An 8,537-nucleotide genomic window follows, 5' to 3' on the forward strand; every position below is an offset into this window, starting at 1 on the left:
TCTTTAAGAATTTTTGAGATTTGTTTTTGGACAGCTGTTTGTGCTGTCATTCTTGTCAATGTTTTTTTTTTTAAACTTGATGTCACTGAATTAGTCCAGTTGTGTTTCGTAAATCGTTCGTGGCTTATTAACGTGTCTTTGCTTGTACAGGCCACCGCACTATAATTACAGTAGGAGAAAAAAAGGTAATTCCCCGGACTAATGAAAATAAAAATACTTATCTGTGCTGTCCTTAAAACTTAATCCTTAAGCGGTAAAACTGCAGATGTTTGAGCAAGACATATTTTATATGTTGTACTTTCAGTGAAAGTCACTAAGTGCTTTTATAAACATTAAAGGAGACATTTGTCACCACAACAGCTTTTTAAAAGGTCAGTCTTAAATGTGTTTCGTTCGTTCGGGGGAACCATCGCCTTATGCAAAGCAGAACTTTTTCATTAATTTCGAAATTATTCATTGCATGTGCATTTCCTTTCAATCGAGTTTTCTTTCAGGAAACGTAACATGTTTATCTGATTAATATGCTTGCTTTAGGAAATTAACCCTTGCTTAGAAAAGTGATGCGTAAGTATGGTAAGCCGAGAACACGAGTGCCGTGTCAAAGGTGCTACCACACGATTATATAACCTAATTTAGACAATTAACCACTCCGTCTAAGTTCCCGTCCTCTCCGTGACCTCTGTGGTTACCCCCAGACTCTCCGGGTCAGAGTATAAATCACACATGTGGCCTCGGCTAAGTAGTATTACTGCTTTGTATTATTCATGAAGCAGTGTGTCCGTGTGTCTGTGAATGCGCATATTGATATTAGTTGTCTGGGTCCGTTGACCTGTTGGGTATTTTTTTTTGGCATGCGCAGCGAAGCGTAGGACGTTAAACCTTTCTAGTCCATCAAGCGGGCATCCGCTCCCACAGGCTTCCATGTTTGTGCATTCACTTCCTCTCTCGCTGTCTTCACGGCACTGCCTTATATCGTGTGTATTTTTTTTTTTTTTCCAATTTAGGCTTGTATAATATTGACTTGCGTCCTTGCATTTGAAAAAAACAATATTTATATATTTATTGTTAATAAATAACAATAACTAGTGCAGCCTTGCCATAAAAGGTCTGTCTTTGTAATTGGGTTAAGAACTGCCCGATGCATTAAACACCAAGAAAACCACTTGTTTGTCAGTGTAAAGGATGAATTGAATATGTGCAAATAGACAGTAAGCAATAGGGATGAATATTCAGTCGACAGATTAGTGCAGTGAAGGCATTGTTATGATCCAGGGTTACTTCATAAACGTTATGCAATAAAATGACGTCAGCTGACGACCTGAATGTACTGAGTGACCAGGGTATCACATCAATAGAGTTTTTCTTCATGGGGAGTATGCGATGTTTCTTTTGGCCAAAACAAGCATTTTATCCATTTCTAGCTGGATACGTCTAGTTGGTATCCTAGTGAACAAGTGTAAGGGTGTATTTATTGATGGAAACATATCTAAGCACTTATCTAAGTCTCTTTAAATTGAGGTGTCTCCCGACATGTATACCATTTCAGAATTAAGAAGAGTGGATTTTACGAATGTTTTATTTTTAATTAGAGTTTTTATTGTAACAAAATATAGCAGATTTTATATTTTATATTTTGGCTATTAGCATTTATGCCTCCTTACTTTCTTTTTTATTCTTTTCAGGTATAAAAAATTGTCATGTAAGCAGTCCACTGCATATCATACTGTGTATAGTTGTGTATATGACAGTTAAAGGTTTTGTATTAGAATTTTAATGATGATTCTGTACTAACGTAGTTCAAAACTACCATCCAGCACAATTTTGGTCAAAATTGTTCGTGTAAGATCAACAAGTTCAAAATACTGTAGTTTTGAATTGTCCTGAATACCTTAATTATTTAATAACTGTAGGTCGATGTTTTATCATTCCTACCATTATTAACCAAATTCATGTTATGTTTTTGGTTTACATGTTAATATCTAATTTGAATGCGCAGTAATAGCTTTTATTTCATTGTAATGAGCTAAAAAAAAGTTCGCAAATCTGCCTCGACAGGAAACGAGGTCACCATAAGTCCTGATGATGTAACCATTCCCATCTTTTGGCAAGTTTAAGTCAAATCTCATACTTGTGTACTCTAATGATAAATTGTGGCGTTCCTACACAAAATGTGTAAACGTTATAATGTGATATAATAGGCGTAAAAATCACTGAAATTTCTGCAATAAGTTTCGAGTGTTAATCGTATTTTAGATCAGTTTTAGTTCAAGATTGTGGAGAAACAGGAGTTTTTTTACAGCAGTAAGGTTGAGCAGTGATGTAAACCGAGACGCGAGTGTTATGCAAGGGTGATGATTTGATCCCTTTCATCTCTCCCGCATAAATCTTACAGGCCCTATATCCTGTTTTCCTGAAGTTGCTAAGCAAACAGGACATTTGTCACATGCTGGTTTCTCTCTCATCTAAACCAAGCTGTGTTTAATCTAACTCTATACACATGTAAGGACTGCAATAAGCACTGCAGAGGCCATTTTGGTTTGCATTGCTTACAAGGCTGTCGCTCATCATCCGACATGTTTGTATGAAATGCCTGAAAACTAAACGCTCTGATGTCATGCAAAGATAATGTTTTCGTTGCCAGAGCCTTTGATAGACATCGCTCAAGTACAGAAGTGAGTCAAAAATTATTATAATTATATAAGGCAAGTACATCGCACTTTGTCCATTTGTCTCAAGTCTTTGAATTTTGTTTTAAAAAATGTTTTACAGTAGGATAAGCTGCAAGACATGAATGCACCGCTGTCGTCACTTCTTCATCAGAAATGAATCTGCTTTCAGGGACCAGACAGGTGAAAGTCTGACAGAGCGAGATCAGGACTATAGTTAGGATGCTTTAACATCTCTAAACAAAATTCTTGCAGACTATCGACAGTGTGGGCAGAAGTGTGTGGAAGTGCATCGTCTTGCGGGATCAAGACGGCCCCTGATATCAGCTCCTCTTTGTTTAATCAGAAGTTTCGGCTTTAGCTCTTCAATAAGTGTCTCGCTGTAACGAGCGATTTTGATTGTTAAACCTTTTCCATGATAATGGTTCAAAACTGAAACTTGAGAATCACAGAAAACTGTAAGCATTGATGAATTTTCCAGCTGATGGTTGACTTTAGAACTTTTTCTCCGTCGTCAGTGATTGAGGATGTTTTATATGTTCCATACTCTGCTGTTTTCTCTCAGGCTTGTAGTGAGGAATTTATGTCTCGTTACCAGTAAAGATTCTCTTTAAGAAACTTTCACCTAATTTATCCGTATCTGTCCAAATTTTGTTTGCAGATATCTAAACGCTTCTGTTTACGCTTTTCCGTGAGTTGTTTCAGCACCGGATAGAACGGGAAAAAAAAAGTCACGCCTTTACCGGAAAGTGTTGATAAGACAGAAGTATTACAATTATTTTTAACTCATCCTCATATCAGTGTGCTTTAGAGCATGAAGTTTGCTGTACAGTAAATGCGAAGGATTAAAAAAAAACTGGCCAGGAAAGGTGCAGGTGTGGGTAGATATTCACACTGTTGTAAATTACCTGTAATAATAATCCATCACCTGTAACAATGAGAAAAAGAGCGTTTGTTGTTCTGACTAGCAGCTCTTCAGCCGTCCACATGCTAATGTCATTACTGCGAATGTTAACCAAGACAGACTGTGAGAATTGGTAAACAGGGCTTAAGCAAGGGCCGTAAAACTGAATCCTTCCTGTATGTCTGACCTCTTTCTAACAGATATACCCGGGCTCTCCGTGTTAATGGCTGCCCTAACCTCTGGAGATGAGTCCGCTTGGTTTAAAACCAAAGAACTGAAGTCAAAGGGCTTGTTTTTTTTTACTGCAAACATGTGTTTTTGTCCGACACAAGTGAGGATGATGCTTTACTTTTCTCTTGGGCTTTGATTTCACCTGCACAGAAAGGTTAAAGGTTAAAGGAAAAGTTTATCATTGTTCAAACTAGTTTCTGTCAAAGCCTCGGGTGAATTGAGAAGAAAATTAAATCAAACAGAAAACTATTTTCCTTAAAAGTCGCTAACAATAGAAGTCTGAGGGCGGCTGTTGGTCAAATCTGGTCGATTATACGGTGCAAATAAAAAAAATAGTTGTCGCATATTACACCAAGAGTGTTTTATTAAATCTGAAACACCACAGGAGTAGAACAAGATGAATAATAAGTCGTTCTGGTGGCTTTCCAGACATTTTTTTGTGGTGTCCTGGCAAACAGAGGCCATCAAACTGAAACTGAGATACTTCTATGTTTATTCTGAGACACATTGGCTATGGGAGCACATGACCACAAATTCTTGCTCATAAAAAAAAAAAAAAAAAAAGCTGTTCCATCTCTTAAAGAAAAAATTATGCAGATTTAGAGCTTAACTTACAAATCCCCATGACTTAGGAATCCATGAAAGAGCTTTACAGAATCGTGTTTTGCCTAAATGTTTATCTGAGCCTTTGGACGTCCATACTGCAGGGTTTCAAGTAAACAGATTTCTAAAGGAATTGGGAAACTGGCGAGCTTCATGATTGTGGTAACTTGACATGTGCTATAGATGTGGCGGATATAGATTAGGTTGAAAGAAAATGCTAAGGTTCTCCTTTAATGTTGTATAAATTTGTTATGATAGCTTTCTCAAAGCATAAAAAGTTCTATCTTAAAGTCGTTCCCCCGAATCAAAAGGTGTCTGAACGTTTCTATAGAAGGCGAGATGAGAAAAATATGTTCCCTAAGGTAAAAAATATGGCGGATCAGACCTTTCCAGTCTCATGCTGTTTCAGATTTCACGCCCAGGTATAGCGCTCAGAAACGTCTCACGTGTGTGTGAGCCTCGTCGAACGACTGGAATGTCTCAGATGGACGGTGCAGTTACTGCGGGGGCGAGTGACACAGAGGAGGTTCGGTGTCAGCACCCCGTCGTGCGAGCAACACGACACGTCTTTCTGCCCCTGGAGGAGCTTTTCAGTGATATACGCGTGAAACACACAGACAGCTGCAACATGCAAGGTGATGGACACAACACTTAATTTAGTCACAGACACGCACCGTAAACGTGTCTGCAAGTGTGAATAAATGCAGGGGCCACGCTAATCGCGTGTCAGGCTTGTGTGAATGATCTCACCAGGTCGCACGTGGGTTTACACCAAGTTCTCCGGTTTCCTGCCAAAAACGTCGATCGGATTAGCTAAATTGAGCCTAGGTGTGAAAAATGTGTGCATGTGGTAGTATATAGAGAGCCTTAATACAAATGTGGGTGGGTCAAAAATTATACGCACTCCCGCGTATATTAAAACTTGTTATATAAACACTCCCCTTATATTAAAACTTACAGAAGAGCATAAACGGAAGCGTTTGGATATCTGCAATCAAAATATAGACCGATACTCTAAGGAAGGTGAACGTTTCTTAAAGAAAATCATAACTGGAGACGTGGATTCATCACTTCGCCGACCGAGAAAAAGTTCAAAAGTCAACCATCAGTCACCGCATTCAAAAGTCCATCGTTCAAAAGTCACCGCATTCATCAATGTTTATAGTTTTCTGGGATTCTGTAATGTCAGTGAAAAGCTATTAATCTCTAGTAATCGAATTAATATCAGCTGATACCTGACTAGACGTTGTGCAATCTTAGGGTGTCTTGCTCTAGTTTACCTTTGTAGAGTTAAAAGGGAAATGCAACAAATGCAATAAAATTACTATTTTATTGATTTATTGGTTAAGTTATTTATTTTATTTCACTCATGTAGTTTTAGAGAGATGTTACAATAAAAGCCCGTTAAGCAGTGTGACTTATCAGATCTCACATCAGAGGAGGTGGCCTGCCAGGGCAAGATTGGGGCAATTTGCATGCATGATGTAAGCCAGACTGGTCGTACGACTCGAGCAGGGTATGTCAGGAATGTTGAGTGCACGTGGAAATATGTGGAGTCTTGAGGGTGTTAGGGCTCAGGGTTAAATCCTCATCACAGTAGTTTTGTAGTAGAGCCTTTCACTTTCACATGGGGATTACATTATTACAGCACCTGTTCCTCCATTACTGCATGAACCAGATTCTCTTTCTCTCTTTCTCTCTCTCTCTCTCTCTCTCTCTCAGCATCCGCATCGTCCTTACCGCACAAATAAAAAAGACCTTAAAAGTACAAAAATTCTTCTAACCACAGCTGTCATTAAATCACTAAGGAAAAAAAAAACGATTTGTGTCCCATTTCCCGACAATTAATCTAAATCGTGTTTTTTATGCAGATGTTTTGTGCAGATGTTCAGATGAGAAACACCTGTTGTCCATTAGATATACCTAAATGAATTTATTTCGTGCAAAGCTTAAAAATTTTATAATAATTATGAATCTGTGTAGTAGATGTACAGGGGCAGTATGGCAATTTTAAGGTTTAAGGTTAAAAGGTTTAAGTCTTAGCTCGAATGAATCTCTTGAGACACAAACATCCTTAAAATAGGACGTGAGATTTTCTCCCAGTTATGTTATATACTGTATATATATCCTTGTATGATCCTCATTTGAGGACTGAAAGGTATAATTCTTTTGCCAAACTTCTTTTCGTTTGAAGCCATTGATTAAGTTCATAGTTATTAGGTGAGGAGAAACAGTGAGGAGAAAAATGCAGTGTTGAGTCTCAGGAGATTAAGGTTGCACGCTTCGCCATAAAAAAATAAAATAATAATAATTCAAGCTGCCGTGGCTGAACAGAGTGGAGCACGGTTATTCGTTTATCTGGCCAGTTCAATTTGTGAAAGCAAGAGAAACAAGACTAAAGAAATGCACTAAAGGAAATAAGATCATTCATCAGCCCACAGCACACACCAGACAACAGCTCCGGCTATTTAACCTTTCACCCTTAACCCCTCACTACCACTGATTACTCTTAATTGCAGCTAAGGACTGATTTATGTGCACCGATTCACGAGAGTTTACACATTTCGAGCTGGCTGAAACGGAGCACGAGCAAAGACGAATTAGCGATGCGGCCTTTCAGCAGCTGCGCACTCTCGCTAGCTTTCTTTAATTAGCGCTCGCTCACGACAGGTCCAGAGGGACACGTTTCCGTAGCGGTGCGGGAAAGCGGCACACACTTACAGCAGGAATTTTTTTTCTTTCGACTAATGGGAATCTAATGGTCCTGTGCGTTTTAGAAGGGTTGGAAGCAGTAAGGCGGCAGTTTTCCAGCAAGGGTTTGGCTGATGTGCTCCTTCATGGCCGGAGGATTATTATCTACTCCTACTGCTGAGTGATACCTCTTCCTCAGGAGACTGTGGTGTAACTTGTTCTACTGCTGTGGTTTTGTGGAAGGAGTGGGGTTTAAAAAGTGAGAGTTCAGAACGTGAATCAAATGCAACTTGTATTCATGTTTTCTAAAAATGCTTTGTCTATTTTAGGTTCAATTCAATTCGGTTTTATTTATATAGCGAGCGCTTTTAACAATGGTCGTTGTCGCAAAGCAGCTTTAAAGAATCAAAAACGAGTTTAAAAAGTGTGGGGAAATACACTATATTGCCAAAAGTATCCGTTCGCCTGCCTTCACTACATGCATATGAGTGATGCACCTTGAGTAATATCCGGTTCTTAATCCATAAGGTTGAATATGATGTTGGCCCTGCACCCTTTGTACCATTTTTATTTTTAACCAGTCTTCCAAAAAAACATTTGTGAGGTCAGACACTGATGTTTGACAAGAACACCTGTCTCGCAGTCTCCGCTCTATCAGGCCTCTGTGCAGGCCAGTCAAGTTCTTCTATACCAAACTGCTCATCCATGTCTTTATGAACCCTGCTTTGTGCACTGATGCGCTGTCATGTTGAAACAAGAAGGAGCTGTCCCCAAACTGTTCCCACAAAGTTGGGAGCATGAAATTGTCCAAAATGTCTCGGTACGCTGAAGCATTAAGAGTTCCTTTCACTGGAAGTACGAAGCCGAGCCCAACTCCTGAAAAACAACCCCACACCAGTTCCAACATGACTGTGCACCAGTGCACAAAGCATGGTCCATAAATCTCGTCCAACATCAGTGTCTGACCTCTCAAACAAGCTTCTGGAAGAATGGTCAAAAATTCCCATAAACACACTCCTAAACCTTGTGGAAAGCCTAACAAGAAGATATGAAGCTGTTGTAGCTGCAAAGGGTGCGGGGCCGGCATCATATTAAACCCTGTTACTCAAGTTCATATGCACGTGAAGGCAGGCGAGTGAATACTTCTGGTAATATAGTGTATATATAAATCATAATTATCAGAGTGTCCCTGATGAGCAAGTCGAGGCCGATGGTGGCAAAGAAAGACTCCCTGTGATGGCAATACTGTAGGAAGAGGGGAACCATCCTCAATTGGGTGATAACGAATAGCAGGGGTTGATCAGCAGTCTCACTGTGTGTTAGGTGGCTGAAAGTCCGATATAACAGATGTGTTTTTTATTATTGGAGGCTCAGGTATAAAACTGTTTGTAGGAAATTCCATAATAGTCCTATACTATTGCCTGACTGCAGTCATAACTCAT

The sequence above is a fragment of the Clarias gariepinus genome, chromosome 19 (assembly GCF_024256425.1).
Source record: "Clarias gariepinus isolate MV-2021 ecotype Netherlands chromosome 19, CGAR_prim_01v2, whole genome shotgun sequence".
NCBI classification, from domain to species: domain Eukaryota; kingdom Metazoa; phylum Chordata; class Actinopteri; order Siluriformes; family Clariidae; genus Clarias; species Clarias gariepinus.